The 24421-nt window shown below is 44.7% G+C and overlaps 1 protein-coding gene across 1 annotated transcript in view; it reads left to right on the forward strand.

Annotated features, from left to right (window-relative positions):
* Positions 1 to 8140: 8140 nt before the first annotated feature.
* Positions 8141 to 24421, forward strand: part of LOC119654331 (myosin-IIIb-like) — a 201677-nt gene continuing 185396 nt past the window's right edge. The window contains exon 1 of the mRNA XM_038059662.1: positions 8141 to 8463. The gene's annotated coding sequence lies outside the window, so the exon portion shown is untranslated. The remainder of the gene's footprint in view (positions 8464 to 24421) is intronic.

Below are 24421 nucleotides of genomic sequence, written 5' to 3' on the forward strand. Positions count from 1 at the left end.
GCGGAGATGATCCCGGTGGATATTTTAGCCAATGAGGCAAGTCGTCTATACGAGAATCAGGAAGCGAGCCGAAACAGGCGAAGTGAGTGTATGCGGTCATTGGCTGTATGGAAAACAGCATGGGACCAGGCGGAGAATGGCCGGTGGACACACAGGCTGTACCCAGATATAAGTATGTGGACTATGCGGAACTACGGAGAGACGAGTTACGATCTGACTCAGTTTTTAACCGGACATGGTGGATAGAGGAATTACCTTTATAGGACGTGAATCGCCGGATTGTCTTACGAGTGGTGCAGTCGAAAATACAGAGGACGTTTTCTTCGCCTGCCCAAGATTTAAAAACTCAAGGAAAAAGCTTGAAACAGAGCTAAATACCCGCTGAACGGTGGAAAATCTGATAAGGTACATGGTGCAATCAAATACAGCTTGGGACGCGGTAGTCGCAAAGATGAAACGGATCCACCACTAGTTAAAAGCAGCAGAAGCGGAGCGGAGACATAAAAGAGCTGTGGTAGCAGCTCGTTTGGAGTGAACAGCTAACTACTGAACAGCCCCGCGAAGCAATACCAGAAAGGTGGTCCTGCAGGGAGAGTGTGGAGAAAATATGGGAGGTTTTAGTCGGTCCGGCATGCGTGTTCTAGATTCCAGATGGGCATCCATGATGGATACCTCCCAGTCAAAAAAAAAGACAAACAGAAAGTAAACCAATTGTAATGTTTTATTTTACACAAAAAAAGCGGTTATTTAGGCTTTGTAGTCATTGGTGTTATCCTCCATGCTGCTTTTGGTGGGCGCAGTTTGTATCCCGATGGCAACTGTCAAAGACGGAATATATGTACTTGTACTGCCTAACAGTCGATGACTTTAGATAGTTAAAGCTCGCCACCTGCATTATGTCGAGGAGGATTTAGGTCTGACGCGTGCAAATGCGTACAGGATTATGGCGATCTGAACGGGGCACTGACCTATAGAGGATCATGTCGTCAGGCTCGATACCCTCATGCACTTAGTTTGCGATTGGCGAGCCCTAGATAGAGATCTCTAGTCGCAGGGTTTGAGAGCTGCTATCTTCTGTGAACCCTACGGGTTGACGCTGAAGAGCTGAGCCCGCTGGACTTTTGCTTTTTTTATGGCAGTCATGATCTGGGTATCAAAATGGCACACGACAGCGCTAACTGGACCCTTTTTTTGTTAGGAATAAGGTAGGTGAATGCGTTTACGCACAGAGTGTTGGACTTTCGCAACAGTACGCTGTCGAATTACCAACTGAACACCTCCCTGGCAATAGAGAACTAGCCTCGAACCGTTTGACACATTACTTCGGACTAGCTCCTTCGCTCTGCCGGTTTTGGGGGCCTTCAACTCAGGGAATTCCTTTCACCAACGAGAGGGGAGGGGAGAAAGGGAGTTGTTAGTTCAGGGAATTCTTGCCATCCGGTCCCATAGAGCAGAACCGGCTGCGTTGCTCCCATAAGGAGACGTCTCCTAGTAGATATAGGGCCCCTATCCTTCGCTATTAGCCGACTCAAGGCCGAGACTCCAGCTGCAGCCCTGTCGGCTGCTGCTTTAATTTGCTCGAAGAAGCTTATCTTCGAGTCTACTATAAAGTCAAGGTATTTAATCGCTGGTTTTCACTCTCGCTAATCGATATGGGAAGCAGAGTCAGGATTCTCTTTCTGCTCAAGATGACTACTTCGGTTTTTTCCAGCTCACGGCTGAAACTATGAGCAGTCCTCCATCCGCTTGTAGGCCGCATCAATATGCCAACTCTGCTTTGCGCCTGTTCAACTGTGCGTTCGGCAACAAGTGCTGCAACGTCGTCTGCATAACCGACCAGGCGCGACTCTTCGGGTATATCGAGTCCCAGTAGACTATCGTAGGAAGCGTTCAAGTGGTCCGACCCTAGAATGGGATCCCTGTGTGATTCCCGACGTGATTTCCATCCTCGTCTGGCTCACTAGCGTCTCATAGAGCAGGAAGCGTTCTTTCAGATTATCAGATAATCCGCCAGAGATAGCTTGGCACGTGGAATGAGTTTTCTAATCTGCCTGGCATATCTGTCCATCTTTCGGAATTGAAAGCAGTTCGGATATCAAGCGTTATGAGGAGTACTATCTGTCGTGATCGGCGCGGTATACCTCGGCTCGATGAACAACATCTATGACCTCCATAATAGCTTCCACTGTGGATCTTCCTTGTTCTGAAGCTGAACTGCCTTGTGGTAAGTCCCCCGCAGCGCGGAACACTTCAGCTAGTCTACTCCTGATGAGCTTCTCGAGTACTTTCCCAGCCGTGTCAAGCATATGCAGCAGTTGGTATACAGACGGTATCTCCGGGCCTCCTTTTCCCTTGGTGATTAGCGTGAGTCTGGCTATCTTCTAGCGACAAGGAAAAAGCCCTCCTTCAAGCAAGCGTTGAACGTTTCAAGCAGCAAGTCTGGCCGTTGGAGGAACACCAGTTTGTAAACTTCCCGCGGGATGCCATCAGGACCTGCGCCATCTTCTTTTTCATAGTGAGAACCGTTTCTTCGAGCCCTTTCATTATGAAAAGAGGGCAATCCTCGACGCTTTCCGCGCTATTGACATCAACCTATACAGGATGTCTGAGGAGGAATGTCCGTACAATGCGGTGCATTTGGTCTGTACTTAGGATGCAGGGCTTCCGCAGGGCCCCGATTTTTCGATTGATAGTTAGTTAGTTTAGTTAAATGGGGGGAGCCGCAGCTCCGAGCACTCAGGTCATTATTAGGCCCATTGTACTATCCCCGTAAGTTGTCTATTCAATGGTTTCCCGCCTACGATGTTTGCAGGCTATAGCGAATAAGAGAACATTCTCAAGAGGCAGAGAGTGTGCAGATTCTTAATTGAAGAAAACCTTTCCAAGGTGTTCCAAGGTGTCAGTGATCTCAGATCTGAGGATGCCGGGCAGCTGCATAAAAAATGCAGGGCTGTCTCCTCCTCCTCCTCACATTGGCTGCACACAGCCGAAACCACTACCCCAATCTTTTCCATATGGTAGTTTAAGGGGCAGTGTCCCGTCAAAAGCCCTACTAGGGTTTTCATGTCTCACTTCTTAAGGGACAACAAAAATGCCGCTCTAGTGGCCCTAGGCTCCTTCACAAGAATCGAAAAAATCAAAAATTTTTTGACTGACGGTTTCGTCCAGGGCAGAGGCAACTCATCAGACGCTGCCTCACCTCTGCCCTGGGGGCAGCGTGACCGAAAGTGCCAACAGGTGGAAAGACGCTCCCTTTTATCATCGCAAAAACACGACAAGGTTGCGAGTTACATTGGACTTAAAACGCCAGTCGTTGTAGTCTAAGCTAGACTAAATCCTTCACAAGGATTTTCGCTTGCCGGCAAGTGTCCAAATTTCTCCACTCGGTTGCGTGAATCCTTGCAATTGCACCATTCAGAGCAGACTTGACAGTAGATGGTCGGATTCCAAGAGCAGGTTCTGGGCCCACCATTGTGGATCCAGACCCTCGGCGAGCCAGTCTATCAGCCCCTCATTACCGGCGATGTTAGAGTGCCCCGGCACCCACATCAGGAGTATTTCGTTCAGTCGGCCAAGTTTCAGCAGCACCTGATGACAACTCCACACCAACTGGCTTGATATGTTGTTGCCAGTTAGTGCTGATAATGCCGCCCGACGGTCGGAACAGATTCGAATGGTGCGACCCCTCCATTTTTGTCGCAGACATTCTTCTGCTGCCAATGAAATGGCATATATCTCCGTCTGGAATATGGTCGTCATTTTTCCGAGGGGTCGGGCGAGTTCTATAATCGGATTCTCCGAGAACACACCTGCACCCGATCCATCCTCCGTGACTGACCCGTCGGTGAAGATTATTAGGTCTGTAATCTGAAAAGACTCATGGCCATTCGTCGACCATTCTTCTCTTTCGGTGATTACGACAGTGTATGTCTTTTCAAAGACGAATCTGGAAACCATATGATCGGTCGGCATCAGGGCTACCGGATGTTTTTCAAGGAATTTCCAGATAGACGCATGCCCGTTGGATTGGCCGCCTTTCCACGCCCCAATGGTATCGAGCCTATATGCGTCGTTGGCTGCTTTCCGTTTCACCTCCAAGTGGATGGGGGGTAAATTGAGGATAGCTTCAAGTGCTGCAGTCGGCGTAGTACTCATTGCTCCAGTAATACTTAGGCAACCAAGTCTCTGAATCTGCGTTAGCAGCTTCCTGCTGTTATCAAAGTTCAGTCTTGGCCACCAGATGATGCATGCATACATCAAAATTGGTTTTATTATGGATGTATACATCCAATATATCCGTTTAGGTGAAAGTCCCCAGGTCTTACCTATCGCATTCCTACAGCACCAGAGCAATCTGCAGGATTTCTGGTATTGTTCCTGGATATGATGCTTCCACGTTAACTTGTAGTCGAAATGTACTCCTAAGTACTTGACTGTTTGTGCCAGCTGGATTTCCGATCCTGCTAAGGTGGGTAGCGTATAGCTGCCCCACCTGACGTTCCTAGTGAACATAACTAGTCCAGTCTTCCTAGCGTTCACCGTGAGTCCATTGCGGAGGCACCAGCTGTGGATTACATGCAGAGTTGCATTCAAGCGGTCACATACTGTGTCCGCAAACTTGCCGGTAATTATTACGGCTAGGTCGTCCACAAATGCTTGCGCGAAGACCTCTTTGTCCTCCAGGAGCCACAGCAGGGTATCCATCACCAAGAACCATAACAGTGGAGAGAGAACCCCTCCCTGTGGGCAGCCCCTGAGACATCCTGCTTCAATAGACTTCTGGCCGACCGATATGTGGATTTTTTTCCACTCTAGCATGTGAAGGATCCAACTGATTAGCAGTGGTTCGATTCCATGCTGTCTTGCCGCATCACAAATTGCCGCAAATGAGGCATAATTGAAGGCACCTTCGATGTCCATGAATGCGCCTAAAGTGTATTCTTTATCGGACATCGCCTTTTCAATTTTTGCCGTAAGTTCATGGAGTGCTGTCTCCGTGGATTTGCCTTTCTGGTCGGCGTGTTGCCTATGGTGAAGTGGCCATTTAGGAATGTGTGTATCCCTTATGAACCGATCTACTAATCTTTCTAGTCCTTTTAGCAGAAAGGACGTTAGGCTGATCGGTCGAAAGTTTTTTGTATCTGTGTAGGTGGGTTTTCCTGGTTTGGGAATCACATCCCGCCATTTAATTGGAATATAAGCGTGTGCTAGGCATGCACGATATATATTCCGAATGTGTAGACCCAGGACATCCATTCCTTCTATTACTAGCGCAGGGATGATGCCATCCGGACCTGCAGACTTATATCTATGGAACGAGTTAAATGCCCATTTCACTCGCTCCAGTGATACTACTTTGCATGCCAGATTCCAGTCTCTCGGTTGAGGGCTGTATGCTCCTGTTGACCCCGAGATTAGATTTTGGATGCGGCCTGGGAAGTGTACTTCAAGCAAATGGTTTGCCGTATCTTCATCGCTTTAGGTATGTGTACTTCCCATTCTGTAAACGTAAGTAACCCAGTTTCTGGCTACGTTCTTTGACCAGAATCCGCTTCAACTTTGACGTTGCCTCAAGGGAGTTAGTCTCTTCGCAAAAGCGTCTCCAAGATGATCGTTTAGCCGATCTTATGCTCTTCTTTAGAGCCTTCTGTGCCTCTTTATAGCGATTCCAGCTAGTGCCTGATTCACCCTTCAGAGCACGATTAAGGAGCATCCTTGTCGTTCTCCTGTTTTGCAAATCCGAGTTCCACCATGGTGTTTTACCCTTCTTTGGCATCTTGAGTGGACAGCTTTCTTCGAAAGCTTCTCTCATGCTAGTTGTGATCATCTGGGTTGTCTTCTCAATTCCAGCAATGGATTTGATCCCAGAGATCGTGACTCGGGCGTTCAATTCTGTTTGATACATTACCTAATCTGTCTTCCTCGGATTCCGAAATGGAGTGGGTGGATGTAGATCCATGCCCATAACGAAATCAATGCGTCTGTGATCCGAGAGTGTGATATCGTTTGATACTCTCCACTCTCCGATCAGAGCCGCGATGTCAGGAGATGCCACCGTGATGTCGATGACCTTTCGCCTGACCACGTTGAAGAAAGTGGGTTCATTACCCACATTTAGGATCTGCAAATCGGTTCCTACTAGATACTCCAGTAGTCTCGATCCTCTTGCATTGATGTTCGAACTTCCCCAGCATATGTGGTGAGCGTTGACATCACATCCTGCATTACCCCCATGCCTCTACTTTTGGCATATTGGATAGCTCTGATGAATGTTCCACTGGGAACGTCTTCTGCGTCGTAGGGGAAATATGCAGAGCACCATAGTATCTTTTTATCTTCCTGTTGACTTTTTATGGTTAGCTTAACCGATGTGGTGTCGCCATCACATAGGTCGTTAACCAGGAGACTACCATGCAGGTGCGGGGTCGATCGCTTCCATTGGCATACAATAGGTCAGCATGTTGGAAGTTTAGGCCCCTGACTGCCCCACCAACAACCCACGGTTCTTGTATGAGGTATATAAATGTCTTGCAGCTATTGATCCGACGACTGATAAGTGCAGTCGCCGCTTTACAATGCTGCAAATTTACTTGGGAAATGTGGCACCTCATTTACGTTTCAGATGTAGATGCCAGGGGCTGCATGTCCCCTTCAATGGTTTTAGGAGCCGACACTTGTAACGTGACGATCCCCAGCCCATAGTAGAGCCGGCAACACGATTTTTCCCGAACTTTCTTAACATCAGGTTCGGGAACGTCGATAGTGAGAAAAGTTCCCGGCCTATCGGTTCTCTCCCCTGTTTTGCTGCCTAGCAGCAACCAGGTGGAAGTGTTAAGGTTGTTCTGTACACCAAGCTGTTCCAGAACCCCGACACCATTTCGCTCTTCTTCTGGAAGCCAGAGAAAGCACTTTTTGATCGATGGAAGCTCAGAGACCCTTTTCAAGGTTAGTCGCGCACCCTCCTACACTTCGTTAAGGGAGGAGCAGTACTGCCTGAGCCACCCGTTCGTGTCTTCGTCGGCAAAGTTCAGCCGTAACATTTTACGGTATACACCTACCGACTCAAAGCAAAGCTTAATGCCTTGCGCGGACGCAGTCCTTACAGCTAGGAGGAGGAGTTTCGAGTGATAAGTTTATAGCCAAGTCCCCACGGATCCTCATTCACCTTGTTGACCAGGTTCTGCCAGCCGCGAGCTTTGCTTTTATCTATTGCGCTGCGGAGTTTACTTTTTGCTGATCTATACTGTGCCTTCATGGCGCATGCATCCTCGTTGGCGTGTAAACGTTGTGCCAAACGGCGAAGCTTATGCTACTCCCTTCGTAGGTCGGCATTTTCTACCGTCCATCGGTACATAGAAGGCTTGTCGCGGCTGGTTCTTTGAAAGTGGATACTGATACCTACCTACCTCTTTTAACCTGATCCTGGCAGTCGGATGTTTTCGTGGGATTCAGATCGGGTAGTATGGGAATACTTTGATATCCTTGGACTCTACAATAGGATGTGGATACTCTGGTTTCCAGGTCATTTTTGGTTAGGAGGTAATCAGGCAAAACAGAAATGCAGTCTTGTGAGCTAGAACCCTCCTATGGGATGGGATCATGACTATGATAATCAGGAATGAAGAGGAGCAGCTAAGGTGATTATATTGGGCCAACTTATCAGGAATGAAATGGTCTAGGTTGGCTGGGAATATATGAACCAACGTGGTTGCAGGATTGTTTTAACCTCACAAAGAGGAGTCTTAAGATCAAAGTGAGCGAACAATGAACTAATTGGAAAATTAGTGGAAAATTAGTAGCTCTAATCACGGGCCTACGTGACTTCTTAAGTAAGTGATGAAAAAAATACACTTGCCGAAATGCAGAAAACTGGGACAGCTCCGTTTTCTTCATTTACAGCCCAGGAAAATCCAACGCTTGACTCGAAGAGAAAATGAGATTCTCTAAACTTACTGCAGATGAAAATTTCCCATTTTTCAGTATTTAATAAATACAAAAACCCACAAAGCTTTTCGATTTATCTGAGCTTTTTCGATCAAAACTTTCTCGGAATTAGATTGCCAAAGAGTATCTGATTCACCTGGGCCGCGGTTTGAATTGCATTGAGCGGCGCGTTCCTACGGTACACCTGAGCGATGCGCACCAGTTTAGAATTAACTACCGGGTCGAGTAGTAGTAGATTGTGTCTCACTATCTTTACTGTCTTAGCAAAGATAGCCGTTAAAGAAGGACCGATTGTTAAGTTAGTAAACATTTAAGTGTTTGTGTTTTATTGAAAATTAATAATAGTGAAGGAAATATTTTTCATGGTAATTAATTAAATAAGAAAAATATACGGAATAAGTGTTGTGAGAGGAATGTTGTATGGAATACATCGCGGAGTGAAGTGGCTCCTGAAAATGCAGTGAGAAAGGATCAGTTCATAAAAGGATATATGGAGGTGTAATTTAACAAGTTTTAGAGGTAAGTTTAGACTTATTCAGTTCCTCAATAAGGACTCTGATCTTCACTCCATCGTATCATTTTCCTGGAATCGTTAATGCTTTGAACTGAAGTCATATCTAAATATTTCACTAAGAAGGTACAATTTGTATCTTTAGGCGGATCATTTTATGTAACTTCACATACAGTTTTTACACGAAATGTTTGCCCTTTTTCTATATGTTGCGTATGGGAGATGTCCTGAAACTAATTGTTTAATGACCGTGAAAATAGTTAGCAAATCTTTTGAACAAGTATCAGATACAGATGAACTTGTCTGACGGTCTCTATAGTTGCTGAAATCCTTAATATCCTCCGATCTAGATTGCCTTCTGGACTCCAACGAGAGCTAGATGGGTCGCTTAAAAGAAGATTCAGTCTATTTGGTGCCTCACGCGCAAGTACTAACGAAAAGCGCTGAGTCCGCATCACTAGATACTTATCGAAATAATTAAGATAATGTATGTATACCTTCCAACACGGGTGCGTTGTCACACGCGGCAATTAAGTTTTCAATTAATTTATTGTTATTTCGTTTTGTTTGTTGATAATAATCGATCCCACTGAGTTTCCTTTCAATGTGTATTCAGAATCAGAAACCAAAGGGTGTTTACACGATAGATAGATTGAAAGGGGCCTGAAAGCCGACGATAAAATCCGCCATCGTCATTTATCACATGATGAATGCCAAGAATTAACGACCAATTGAGATACTTTTTTAGAGTTTTTAGATAGCGTCGCGTTTGTAAGCTTTCGAGATATAGAGTGCAAATATAGCAAGAAATCTAGTGTGCAATAGTCTGATAAAACTGGCATTAATGGACATGAATTGAGGCGTATATTGATAAAGTAATGTTTATTGGACGCGGAAATATATTTATAGATATGTTTTCTTTTCTATAGTGAGTGAAGATAAAAATTTTGTTCGATGAGTTTCGAACAATGACTTATAGTACTCTTTATCTGCTGAACTCTAACGAAAGAAAAACCTTGAGATAGCTTCACCATTATACCCAGTTATAGAATAAATTGTGTTCTGATAGAGAGGAGATTAGAACTGTAGATATTTTGTTTTGAACATTACTTCAGACCGGAGAAAATTCTGCTCACCCTCGCGAATGGACCGGCGGGGAGGCTGACCCTCTTGCTAGACCTAGAGCTTAAAATACAACACCAACGAAAGTTAGGCCAATACACTTCCCAACTTCAGCTTCTGGACTCTTTTCCAACAACATTTGAGAGTCTTCCCTTGTGAAGTTTACACTTCAACCCTAAAATAATACTAAGTGCACTCAGTCACATAAGGAAATCTCATTCACACACCTCTTGGGGGGCAGGCTTTCGTAGCTTCTGCTGTTAGGTAGCGATCGACACCTACTTCAGCACATACCAATTTCTGCGTTAGCATAGATCCACTTTATCATCAACACCATGCTCTCTGGTGACATCACAAAATTTTTGAAAAGGCGCACAGTCAAACACCCCATTAATGTCAACGAACACCCCCATCGCATACTCACCCTGCAGAGTTGCATCGTCTATCTTTGACACCAAAGAGTTGACTCAGAGAACTTTTCACGCTGGTAAGCGTATGACGGTCAATCAATCTCTTCGAACCGTTCAGCAAGAATGAAGTCAAGTTGATCTGTCAGAAGTTCTTTGGACTAGAACAGTCATCTTTCCTAGGCTTTGGTATGAAGACTACCTTAACCTTCTGTCAAGAGGTAGGCATATAGCCCAAAGCAAGATATGCTAGAAAAATATTTCTTAGCAATCGCTTAGTGGCGCTAAGGGTGTGCAGCGCCTTCAGAACCATATCAGGCAACGCAGCATTTATTATTGCGGGAATGATCCCGATAGACATTCTGGCAAGTGAGACGCGTTGCCTGTACGAGAAAAGGAAAATCAATCCACCTGAAAGGGATGGAGAATACCAAAAGGCGGTAAGGCGAGAGTCGCTGGAAAAGTGGAAACAACGGTGGGATGACTCGCAGATGGGTTGCTGGACCCACACTTTGATTCCTCGTATTGAGGAGTGGAGCATGTTATGCTCCACTGTCCACGATGTAACTCAGAGAAGAGGAGTCTGGAAGACTCCATGAAAATCATCCTAAGCCTGCAGAAGATCCTCGGTGAAATGCTGTAGTCGGAGAGAAACTGATGTAGGGTGAACTCCACAATCAAAAGTATACAGGAGGAACTTGGAAAAGCAGAGCGCGCAAGGAGGACACGAAGAACGGAAGGTTTGGTTGCTTAAAGCGCTGTCCACATCGCGAAGTAATGGTTTGCGGCAGTTCCGCGGGGAAGGAGGAAGGAGAAGTTGGGGTTGGTTTTAGTGGGTAAGAATTCCACACGCTGCTGTTTTACACGAAGCCTTAACCAAGAAACATGTTAGATATCGGAAGTTCAACATTTCAGGTATGAATGTCACCTAGATCGCCGTTGATTCTTTTATCCTCAGAACTTTCCAATGCATCTAATTTTCGGAACCTCATTCGTTGTTGTATGCTTCTCCTCGGTGATATGTCTGGTTATTGCCAGATTTGCTGTCCTTAGGTGTTCTTCGATCCTCGTTATTATTATCCTTCTGGTTTGTCTTATTATGATTTTTCGCAGTTCGGACAAGTTATTTGGCAGATTCTGCTTACCACAATGTCATCATTGGGGTTTCTGGCGCTTCCCAATCGTGTCTTCAGTTAGGAAATTTTTGATATGGTAGCTTACTTGGGAGTGGATGATAGGCAACCGCCGTTGTTTTTTTGATGATTCTGCTTGTGTAAATAGTGCGGTCAGATTGTTCCCATTTTTAAGGTTTTGCGTAAAACAAAACCTCATTAAAATCGGATTACTGTCTTTCTGTCTGTCTTTTCTTTTTGGCTGGGGGAAATCGATCATGGATACGGTTCTAAAATCGAGGACACGCCGACTGAAACCTCCCATTATTTCTCCACACTCTCCCTGTGGGACCACCGTTCTGGTATTGCTTGGTAGGACTATTCATTCCATAAACAGTTATTATAGAATAGCTGCTTGTGCTTTATGTGGTGTTAGTTGCACTAGCTTCACTTCCATGCCTTCGTTCAGCTTCTGCTTTTTTTAGCCGTTCGTGCATCCGTTTCACCGCTCCAACCACTGTATTCCACACGACATTCCAATTTCACCACATAGCTAACCAGATTTTACACCGTAACCGGGGAGGTTTGTCCTTTGATGTTCGAATCTTGGGCAGACAAAGAAAACGTGTTCTGCATCTTCTGCTGCAACCTGACATGTAGGCCAATCTGGCGATTCGTTCAATCCGCAGCTCTATAGGTACTTTTTGTACCCACCATCCTTATTTTCGGGATTAGCCTGTATGTCCATCGACCATTCTTGGCCCGGTCCCATGCTGTTTGCCATGCCGCCAATGACTCAGTGTGCTAAGGCTCACTTTCTGCTTTTCGTACAAGCGACTTGCTTCCTCGGTTGGAATCATCTTCGCAATTGCGCCATGCAGCCTCATACGATGTTGTCCGGTAGGCGGAGCATGTGCGAAAAGCTTGAAACTCTCTGGGATTTTCTACAATTTTTATTGCAGATGCCCACACTGATTCCGCGTATAAAAAAACAGAGCTGATGACGCGTGATAAAAGTAGTCGTCGACAAGTGCGAACCCCACGACAACAGGGCAGAATCTGCCTCATTATAGAGCCGCTTGAAGCAACCATTTTTACTCTTCGTGATTGCCCACTGTAACTTTATACGCGCGTTTTTTTCTCTGACAGCCTGTCCGGCGTTCCGCGGTTTCAGCGTTCCACCAGTAGAGAGTGTACAATATACGTCTTGGTATGAAAGCATCGCATGCTTGATATATCTGTTGGGACAACTGCGCTGACAAGTGCTCTATACCTTCCTTTAGTATTATTGGATAGATGCCATACAGTTCATTGGTAACAATCGCTTTCGCAGTGTTCAAGTTCACCTTGCAACATTTACATGTTGGCGGGGTTGCAGGAACTCCTTCCCTCCTACTTCTCTCATCAGTTCTCTCGGTTCTTGAAAGTACCATCGCGGTTTCTAACAGAGTCCAACTTCGCCTACTCATCTCTTTTAAGAACTGTGCACAGCCTTGAATTCTCTCTTTCGCCTTCCAGTTCCTCACACTATCCTCTAAAGGATTCTTGTTTGAACATTGAACGAGCCTCTTATATTCACGCTGTGAGTCCCGAAGTTTAATCAGCCTTTATTCTTATTGCTTTTACATGCACGGTTCAGAAGTCACCTAGTTGATTTCCTGAGTTTTTGCAGTTCCCGATTCCACCAAGGAACCGTTTTACCGGTTTGTTCTCGGGAAACAGGCAAGTCTCTTCATAGAACTATAAAAGTGTGCAATTCAGAGTTTTTAATTCATCTTCAAGCACCAAAGGAGTCCTTAGTCACCACTTTATTACCAAGAAGTTCGTTGAACTTTGTCCAATCAATTTGCGGTTCTATTTCCGTCTTTGTATTATAGACTGTTCTCCGGCAATAGTCAGACTGAATTCTCGGCATCGGTGATTTGACAGTGAGACTTCGTCTAGCACCCGCCAGTCTTTAATCAACTCCAGCACCTTTGAAGTACAGATTGTTAGGTTAATTATTTCACTTCTTCTCGGTTCCACGTAAGGGTGTACCCTACCCTTTTGACAACTTCTTGCAAGCAGACATTTAGGATTTTCGCTAACCTTGTCACCACTAACGTTGTCACCAAACAAGCTTTACCTCACAAATGTCACGTCACCCAAGAATTTTGTCTCTGCACTGGGAGATTGATGGACTTTCACGACGGTCGAACACAATTGTTGGAGATAATTACCAGGAATGCTCGCACTTCCCTTCCTTTGTTCTACCTAGTTCCATTTTTTTCTCTGTCCGGAATTCTTTGGGACTTTCGTTGGCGGAGTAGAACTGAGTAGACCGTTGCCGCTTGCTGTATCGCATCGTTCGGGGTCACCACTTTGGAGAATCCGTTTGTCAAATTAAATGAAGGATATGTTCTTAAATAAACTTAACTAATTTTAACAGTTCTTAATTAATTTTTTGAGTAATAATTTAGATATTCAAAATTTGCTTCCAACGGGCCAGACGATAAAATTAGAGAGAGTGAGAAATGTCATTCTCGACAGTTTTCACCCCGGTCTCCTGCAGGCTGTCAGCTGTTTCCACTGCGTTCGGAGCGGCGGCAGAGGCGAATTCATATCATAGCAAACCATAGGTGCTGTAGTTCTATTGAGCTGCATTAAGTTTCTTGGAAAAAAACTCAACGTACATGGCAATAAAGTACTTCTGATACTCCCTATAAGGCAGACCGTTCACAGTGTTTACGGACCAGTTTCCGGCAAGGATAATGGAGTTGCAGACGCTTTGTCACGCGTTTCAGAGGTTAAATTCCCAGCCACGGTCGATTTTTCGGCCATCACCGAGGCACAGAAGGATGACACAAAGCTTCGTAGCCTGAGGGACAACTCCAAACACAAATTTTGGGAGTTTCCCCTTTTTTCGGCTCAACCTCCGAAATAGTCTGCGAGACCCCTGAAAAGAGACCTAGGCCATATATTCCGGCCGCTTTTCGCAAGGAAGTGTTCCATGCCGTACACTATCTTGCGCACCCTGGCATTCGGACAACGAATCGGCCTGTCACTAATAAGTATTTCTGGCCATCAATAAATAACGATGTTAGCTCCTGGGCCATACAATGCATCGCGTGCCAGAAGTGTAAAGTCACCAAGCACGTACAGGAAGAAATAGGCCCATTCTCCAAGTATTGTCTCACAATTATCGATCGGTTCAACATTTCTGCAAAATCCTACACCGAGGCACTTTCTCCTGAATGCATCCCATGCTTTGGAGTTCCGGGCGACGTCATTACTGACCAGGGAATGCAGTTCGAGTCAACCCTGTTCTCGGAGTTAGGTAAACTTCTGGGTTTCAAACACCAGCGGACGACTGCATACCACTCGTAATCCAATCGGGTACTGAAACGTTGGCATAGGACATTGAAGGCCGCTAAAATGGCACACGATGACTCCTCGTGGTAGCAAGTCCTGCCTTTCGTTTTACTTGGCCTATTTACAGCCCATCGTGAAGAGTTTGCCACCAGCTCCGTCGAGTTAGTATACGGGGAGAATTTGAGATTCCCCAGCGATCCTGTGTTCGACACCAGGTCAGCCCTTTCCACCACTGGGCTTTTGTGTTTGCTCCGGGACACCGTGGCAAGATTAAAATCACCCTCGCCATTCCGTCATTCTTCGATAAGGGCTAACACCCATAGGGACCTGGATGTTTGCACACACGTCTTGGTTCGCGTGGATACTCCCCTGAAGTCCTTGAAACTACCATATGAGGTGAGGTGTATCCAAGTTGTATGGTCTCCCAGGTTTCGCCAGTGTATTCCAGGCGGAAGTAATGGCGATATTGAAAGTCTGTCGATGGCTGGAGCGTGATTCGAGCCCCAAGCGTAACATAGACGTTCTGACCGACAGCCAAGCGGCGATCAAGGCCTTGTACTCAACGACAACATCTTCCCGGCTGGTGGGAGAGTGCAGAGACGCGCTTAACCGTCGGGCGGCACGCTCAAGGTTACTCTTCTCTGGGTTCCTGGGCATAGGAACATAGAGGGGAATGAGCGGGCTGACGGATTGGCCAGGCAAGGCTCTGCTCTGAGCAGTCCCTCGGCGATTACAGTCGGTGTTTCGCTGATGGATGTCGGGGGCCGAGTCTACTCCCACTACCTAACAGCCGCGGGCCTGAGATGGCGAAGGCTTACAAGCTGTGCCAAATCAAGGAGAATTTGGCCCGCTTATAACATAGCCCGATCACGAGAGCTCCTGTGCCAGACCCGTGCAAATGCATTCAAGATTACGGCGGTCTGCACGCGACACTGGCCCATAGGGGACCATGCCGTTAGGTTCGGCATACCTTGCAACTCGGATTGCCGAAGCTGCGGAGAAGGAAGGGAAACCCTCATGCACTTTCTCTGCGATTGCCCAGCTCTGGCTAGAGTCAGGCTGCGGACAATGGGTAAACTATTCTTTGGGGACCACAGAGAGATTTCTAGTTACAGGGTCGGAGAGCTGCTTTCCTTCGTGAATGCTACGGGCTGGCTCTGAAGATCCGAGCCAGCTGGACTCCGCTTCCCTGTTCCTATAACAGCAGACACGGTCTTAGGAGTTTGTGGCATCAAAACGGCGCACCAAAGCGCTAATTGGGCTCCTCGGAGCGGCCACTGATACCTACCTACCTACCATCCTCCCCGCGCAGTCCCATTGTGAGGAAACGCACAGAAAATGTTGCAATTTGCTCTATCTTGTATGAGTCGAAAACCGTCTTTGTTCTTCGCTCTCATATTGGAGATGATGCTCTACAGTTTTCAGATATCTTCGAATTTCAATCTATCTAGGAAGAAGTGGAAAAAGTGACTGCCCCTGAGCACATTCAAACTCTTTTGGTCCAGTTAGATTTGTCCTTCCTGACATTCATGAACTTTACGTTCCTGTGCCCGAGTTCCATGATCGGGTTCTGTTCACCCAACATGGAGATGACGTCGCCAGTCTTCCTTTGAGGGCCAGGTAACCAACATCCGACATGTTCTGTATTGTGCAGCTCAGTGTATGCAATAGTGAACTTGGGCCAACCACCAGAACTCAAATCTGGGATTACCTGCTGGAGCCACTTTAAGGCAACCTCATTACTGCGTTCCAAATGGAGAAGCAGATTGCGAAAACCTTGATTGTTAAAACTTGGCTTCTTTCCAGGCTCCAGCATTTTTTTCCATAGGTATTCTCGGAGGATGGTAAATTGCCCATTTGACATTTTGCCATTCTTGGAGGAAATTTCCACGACAGCGGTCAGAGAGAGAGAGAGAAATGAGAGATACGCCCTCTTCCTTCCCACCTTCATGTCTGTATTCCCATGGGAGAGTCCTAATCCCGCGGGATGCGCAGATTTAGGCCCTAGTGCGAAGTACAATAAAGCGTTGCCCACCATAGATGGATTTGACCCTTCTGCTGAGCCTTTCTTTTCCGTTTACGGGTAGATTTAAGCTACAGTACCGCAGACGAGCCAGTCTTGGGAGAAACTGGTTGACGTACTTTCCTTTCTGGCTGGCTTCGACGTAGGCATTAAATGCAAACTTTCCATTGAGTCAGAAAACATGCTTTCTACAGATTTCTCGGTAGGGGGCATGGATTTGGTGGGGCCTCCAAAATCCGCGTCTTGGCCGTGGCCGGATTGCCTATGATCGTGGGTGGATTCGATCCATAGCTTCCATATTCATGTTTGGGCATCCTTAGTGTAGTAGTAAGCTACTACAGGCTCCCTCACCACGACAAGATGGTATTCAAGGGGGAGAGCTATAATGGTATGGAGAAGGTTAGGAACTTCTACTCTACCAAGTCGAATGGAAAAATTAGGCTTAGTAATATTTGTTTCAGGGGAAATGCACGCCTTTTCCAAAGTTTGAAAAACGAAATTAAGTGCATGTGCGCTCTAGCTAGACAATGTCCTTGGAAACAACCGAAAGAGTATCCTTTGCGCAGGCGGAAATTTTTCCTGACGACTTCAAAGAGGTGGTGGGGTCTATTAAAGCTCTATTCTGCAGGTCTACCAACAAAGGAAGTCGGCGCCTAAAATGGGGGTGCTAATGTCAGTTAAAACGAATCGCCTCGAAAACGTTCGACGCAATTCGAGACTCACGTCCACCTGCCTCTAGCTGTAAGTACGGATCGGGCAGAAGATCGCGGCAAGCAGTCACAATGTTTGTGGTTTTAACGTGTTTCGACGGTGTACGAGGCGAACCGACACCTTCGACCCCATGTTTACCAGAGAGCAACGTCTGCTCAGAGGGTTGAAAACTGTGAGGTGACATGGTACTGCGCTTCGGCAGTAGGGTAGTTCGAGGCACCCAGCCAGCCTAGTTTTTGTGTTGAAATTGGATCCGGTGGTAGATTTATTTGCTTGAGCTCCAAATTTATGGTGGTACCAACAAATTGGGGTGCACATTTCGATAAGTAGCCTTCAACCGTGACTGCGATTCAGATGTACTTCCCGAACGCAAAGTACACAGGGTCGCTGTCAGCTTGGACACTGCGTCCGTAAGTGAAGTCATCATTTTTCTAAGGTCCTCAACCTAATGTCGTGTGTTTCTAGACCTTTTCATGTACACCTCGTGACTTTGTCAGCCGTGGCGAACAGCACTTCCAGCGACCTTGAGGCCGCGCAGGCCAAATAGCGTGGGTGCCCTACGGGAGCCACTGCAACCACAGCGGTTTCAAAAGCTCTGAGCTGACCATATCCCCACCTAGGTGCCTAATTTCTCGAAGCAACTGGTTGGGGGTGCGGTAGCCCAGCGTCAGCTCGATCAGTAAGTGATTCTGCTTCGGTCGGTCGTAAGAGTAGCCTTCCAAAACGTCCGCGACTGGCCCGAGGGTCTCTTTATTGGGACCGATAAACGCTTGGCATCCGCTAATACGCCAGCGAGCGCAAATTGCGCTTCCAATTGGCGGAACCACGCCGTCGGATTGCACCACCAAAAAAGAGGGGCCGCTTGCGCCTTTTGTCCTCATGGGACATATTTTCGTGGGGTCTATCAAGCGAGTGAAGTATGGTGTTGATGGCTTCGGTGACTACAATTATTGCTTTGTCGATTTCTTTGTCTGACAAGTTTCGGGTTATGACGAGTTTTTTAAAATCAGATTAGGCGCTAAGTCTGACTTGAGTTTGTCCCAGTCTGTGTGAGCAAAGGATCTGATAGTCGTTAGGACTCGCTTTGCAGTTGAGAAGATAAAAACTTTGTTTGGGTTCATCAGACAGCAGGAAGTAGTCGAGGATAGACTGACTGACTACCTGGACTGGTACCTGGTCGTCGGTGTATCTGGCAAAACCATCTCAATATTGGTGAACGTAAAAGGGTTGTGGATCCATTTTAGCAGGGTTTCCCGATATATATTGACTGCCTTGTCGCCCCTGGTGGTATGGATCGAGTTGAAATCACCTTCAAGGAGCAGGTATTTTGACTTTAACTGAAGATTTCCCAAGACAAGTCAGTCAGTTGCTCAGTTTTAGAATTACATTTTGTGTAGAGGAAGAATACCAGGATCCGTCTATCATCGGTAGTTGTAACTATTGCCGCCGCAGCGAAGTTTGCTGGTTCTCGATGGCGACTTTCTCAAAAAGGTAGTATTTTCGGACCAGGAGCAATGCCTGAATTGTTCTCGTTCTGAATAATGTTATATCCGGTGAGATTAAGTTATGTCCGCTTTTAAGGTGAGCCTCTGAAATGCAGTAGAAGTCTGCCTTCAGAGTGTCGATTAACAATTGGGTGGTAGCACGTTGGGCGTGTGAGATCAGGAACGCGGAGTTGAATGTCACAATATTTAATTCCATAAGTTAAGGATAAATTCAATTGCAGCGAATTGACGCTGCTTGCTGCTGGGCCCAGAAGCAAGAGTTTCAACCAAATCTCGGAAACTCATTTTTGGTTGCTTCGCGTTTGCTTGATTCGCTGCTTTGGGTAGATATTTCTTAGTAGCTTGCGCGTATGACGCGCCTGGGCTGGTCAAACTCTGTGAAAGTTGAGTCATTATTTCCTTGACTAAAGATTTCTAAGTTATCTTCTGGGTTTTGGAAGCTTCCCGTCTGGTAACCATCTTTTTATAAGCTGGACATCCATGATAGCTTGCAGGGACCCCAGTTTGGCCGCAGTTGCAGCAGTGCGGAACTTCCGTCGTGGGTCTTAAGCATTCTCCACACGGAAGGCTCTTTGCGTGTTTAACGTATCTGTGCACTATTGAGCAATTTCGGACGATATGTCCGAAGTTTTGGCAATTGTAACAATACACTTCCTCCACTGGTTTGACATTTTCGAAGGTAACTCTTTGATGAGGAATGTACTTCATCTTGAAAATTTAACTTAGCTTTTGTGAGGGCTCAAAATTGGCTATAAAAAAATTTTATTGAGATTTGATAAGAAGTGATGGATTCTCCCTGTAGAGGGCCTTATCTTGTCTGGTCACAAAATTTACAACCGAGTGGATACTCTGAATTGAGTTCGGCCATAATTTCTTCAGGATCAGTTTCCCTGTGGAGACCGCGGCTATTTATCGACTGAGTTCTAAAGGATGGGGGGGATCTTGTGGTGGTACTAAGACCTTGTTCTTAAATGAGCGAAAAAATTTTGGTTTGGTTACCTGTAGACTCGGCTAAAATGTCACCGCTCGTGTTTTTTAGGCTCGCCTTTAGGCCCTTGCCCTTTAGTGATTTTAGCAGCTACTGGACACTAATATTACATGATGTTTATTCGTAATTGGAGGAATTTTCTCCGTTTTGGGCTTTAAGGCGCTAGCAGAGGATGCACTGCCGTTTGGCATTTGCTGCTACTGGTTGCTGCTTTTTGGGTTTCTCCGCCGATAGACGAAGCTAAAAGGGTTTGCTGCTTGTTGCTCCTCGTCGATGACCTCAAGACACATCGTCTGTTCTGCGTAGATTTATGTAGATAAAATATCACACATAAAAGTGCACAGTCTGACTTGCTACTTGCTACATACATGAGCTTTATATAATAAAAATCTCAAATAATCTTGCGGAATCAAAAAGTTATCGTCTTTTCTTTCCCTTTAAGGACAATGTTTAAAAGGACTTCCGTCTGTTAAATATTCCTGAAATGATAAGTGCATATATTTTACAAGAAAGAAAGATATAACCAGTAACACGATACTTTTACAAATTTTCATTGACGCAACTTGCCGTGCTGAACAAGCTTTTAATTTTTATCAAATCATCATATCGAAATGAGCTTATGAGGTAGATTAATTAAATCTTCAGCTACTCGTTTTCGTAAAGGGGTGCCTGTATCTTTTTTCGAGGAAACTTTCACATATAGGTATCATGTGCGCGTTAGCTCTCGATTATTCATTAATTGTTGTAATTTCCACTATTCAGTTCACTTTATAATAAATTTTGAAATTTGCTTTCATTTCTTCCAACATTTGTCCATTCAATTCTAATTTACTTTAAGCCATGATTTGCAAATTAAATATTTAATAATTTTTATTTTACGTAGTAGCAATAGAGAAGGAAATGGATGATTTAATTATTTTTTTAATATTTTAAATAGAACTCTCAGAAATGACGGTGCTACTAATTTCGGTGATTGATTTACCATATAAATCGTTGAGATACTAAATTAAAATACCACATCTCTTCCTGAAAAGTTAATTTTAAATAAAGTTCCCAAATAGTTAAAGAAATGTGCCCAGTGCTAGTCAACAGGTCATAATTTAGTATGGAATTTTACACTCAACACGGAATGGGCATTCTGTATATAAATAGAATGCAAATGTGGTCCATTAGCTGAAAAAAAAATGGAATTTCCAAGCGTGATTGTCCACTGATAACATCGTCAATTTTTGTTAGGCAACGGAACACAAGTGACAATTCGAAAACTCTAAAATGGGCTCCGGGAGCGAATCTTTCACGATATAAATATGTACGTATGTAAATGATTCGTCTGTGTGACAAAATTTTCTTCCAAATTACCAAAATATGCTAAAACGGTGAAACTACTTTGATAAAAAGACAATACCTAAAAATTAAGGACGGTTTAAAAAAATCACTTATTTCATTTTGAAAAACGGAAAGAAGCTTTGATTGTCAATGGCTTTTTCGCAAAAACTCAACACACTATTTTTGCCTTTCGCATCCACATAATAACATCAAAGCTGATTTACGTAACATAAACATTTCCTTGGTTGAAATCAACACAGATTTACTACTTTCATCCGCTACTTCCAGTTTAGATTCGACCTGAATATTGTGTAAGATACAAACCGTTAATGATGTTGTGGAATGCAAAGAATACGCTTAATGCGATTTTAAGGGATTTAATTCTTTTTCCAGACAAAACTTGGTATCATCTTCGTATGATTATCTGATTCGATTATGCAAAAAAATGTAGAAATGTTTGTTTATTTAAAGGAAAAATTTCGGCGAGTTTATCGGCGGATTTACCGGGCAATCCCACTTTGCTTTGATACCTCAGCTCAGTAGTTTTTTTTCTATAGAATGATCATTTATAAACAATAAGAATCCCATCCTGTAATGACCTTGTAAAAATATTACAAAGCATGCATGCATTTAATTGTTTCCCTTGTAATGAAGCGGTCGAAAGTCCACCCAGATTTTCAAAAGATATCGCGTGCTAAAAGCTAGAAATTGTAGTTCTGTTTACTTTATCTGATTCAAGAGGGGAAAAGATTTATAATTTATCTTAAATACTTATTCCATTAAAATTTGCTTTGGTTGGCATGGTTTCAGCTACATAACTACGACTCAATGGCTCGCAAATAGGTAGAATGGCTGATTTCCAAAAAAGCTGTTAACAGAATGGCTTAAACGAAGCAATGCTTGCAAATTGTTCATAGCATGTAATTGAACCCTGGAAATGACCAATGTTGAAACTCTGATAATGAGATTTTTTCGGACGATTTAGTGCTCTTTTTTGTGGACAACTTCGGGTGAATGACTTTTCAATATCGTGCTCCATACTATGGCCTATATTATTGCAAAGTGCGTCCAGTTGTGGCAAGCTTCCTGCACATTGGTGGACGGCTATATTATCCGACCTACGTAGGGAATGCCATGAGCTCCGCCGTTTGGCACGTCGTTTCAACAACGGAGAGGTAGTACGCACCAAAATGACAGCGAACAGATCAGTTAAAAAGAGACTCCGTAGATCCCTGCTGGCCGGAGCTAGTCAATGAAGTATATGGAGATCTGTGGGGACTCGGTGGACCAAATTATGCAGAAATTATACCATGCGGATGCCCGCTGAAGATTCTCCACGGCTCAATAATGATTCTATGAAAAATAAGAAGGCGCCAGGATCTGATGGCATATTGGTAGGAGCATATAAACCGGGTTTTTACGCTGGAAGGTGACAAGAAAGTTCAGTTTAAGAGACGTGAGATCTGCGGGGGATGATATCATGGAGATTGTGAATGCTGTTGATCAAAGTGGAGAACCAAATTTTGGTCTCGGTGAGTAGCGCTCCTCGTAACGATTGATGTCAGAAATACCTTCGATTCCGTAAGATTGTGGATATGCTATGCACTCGAAAGCTAACTTAACGCGTCGGGTTACCTCTCATGGATATTGAGGGATTACCTAAGGACCGCTAATTGTTTATGAGGCACCGGAGAGGCAAAGGTAGATGGAGATAATTGCGGTGGTAGCATAAGGACCCATTCTAGGACTAGACCTCCGAGCCGCATCGCTAAGAGTCCACATGTCGTGCTGGAAAGATTGCAAATAGCCTTCTTGACTGAAAAGAGGATCTCAACCATGCGGCCAGTGACGATCGGCGAGGACAAGAGGGTGTCCCGTTTATGGTGGTAGCAATTTTAATAGTGGATAGTACCACTTATTTGAGGAAAATTGGTCCATGGAATGGACACTCACCGTTGCAAATTTATAGCGTTTTTCGTGAATAGTGTCAAAAAGTTCGACTTTTCCATAAAAATCACAATTTTTTAATTGCAAAAGTCGTCCCTTCGAAGATACTTTTTTTTATCTAAATTTCGATAAACATTATTGTAACGGTACTTTAAACTTACAAAATTGCAAAGTTGACAAAAGTTGTTCCATTATGTTTGCTTTGAATTAATATGCAAAAATGATGGGCTTAATTATGGAAAATTTAGGAAAATTAGCCTAAAAAATGGGAGATAACCTGGCCCTGATATGGATCAAATTCACTTAAGAGGTTATATACAGTTGCAGTGGGTGATTTGAAGACATTTTATCGATTTTTATCGACAACTCAAAAATTTTCTTCAAGAAAAATTAAAAATGAAGAAACAACTGGTTCCCGAAATATCGATATGTACCAATAAATACATTAAGGTTGTCCCCAATTAAAAAACAAGTGCTCGAAGTCAAACCTGCGTTGAACATGCTGAGTAGCAGGTCAAATGAATGAATATATTTGTTGAAAAAACAATTTACACCCCCTTTTCCATGTATGGGAAGCCCCCCCCCCCAAATTCGGCGTAGAATGATGCAACTCACTGTTTGCGTGGGGTGAATCGCTCTAACCGTTTCCGAGAAAAATGGGTGTGACAGACAGTACCGCCGGTGGTAGACACCGTGCCATCTAATGCTACAAGTATTTCAGAATTAGAGAAGGGGGTGTTCAAATGAAGCGCACTCTGCCAAGAACACCAATTGTAAAGGGAAGGAATGATGGGCTGAAAGAAGATAACTGGCCAAAAAAGCGATTTCGACACCCATCGCATCCGATCGAGGGGTACTCTAGCACCAGGAAATAGATCCATTAACGGGAAGCTCATCAATTTTACAATCTCCTTCAATACCAAAGCCGGCAAAACAGAAAGCTTATGGGAGCTTAGCAATTGAAAAACGTGAAAGACTCTGTAAAAGGAGTAATCTGGCCAAGACTCACAGAGAACAGTGCTCTAACACAGAAGAACTACCTTTTATGCAGTTTGGGGCTAAAATAGTTGAACAGCCTGAATTCATTAAGGGCAAGGACAATGTACACCAAGCCATTAAGAACATGGTAAGAACCTTCCGGGTGCTTTGTAATAGGTCGCAGGAATAAGAAAGAATATCCACGGAAAAACCGAACAGCCCTGTCACAATAGTGTCGCAGACGACCCAAGTGACACTAAAGCGCAAGGTCATGGACCTTCGATCAAGTAAGAGAGTGCGAGACAAAGAGAGGAGAAGCTTTAGGAAATCAACAGGTACCAAAAAGGAAAAAAGCCGTATTGACTAGTCCAACAAACGGAACTAAAAGTTCAGAAGGAGGAAAACATGTGCCCAAAGTGGGAATGCCGGCTAGCGAAGCGGAGCCAAAGGAAAATAAAAACGGTAGATGGACTAAATGTCGTAAACAAACAAAGGA

Source organism: Hermetia illucens, chromosome 4 (assembly GCF_905115235.1).
Source record: "Hermetia illucens chromosome 4, iHerIll2.2.curated.20191125, whole genome shotgun sequence".
Lineage (NCBI taxonomy): Eukaryota > Metazoa > Arthropoda > Insecta > Diptera > Stratiomyidae > Hermetia > Hermetia illucens.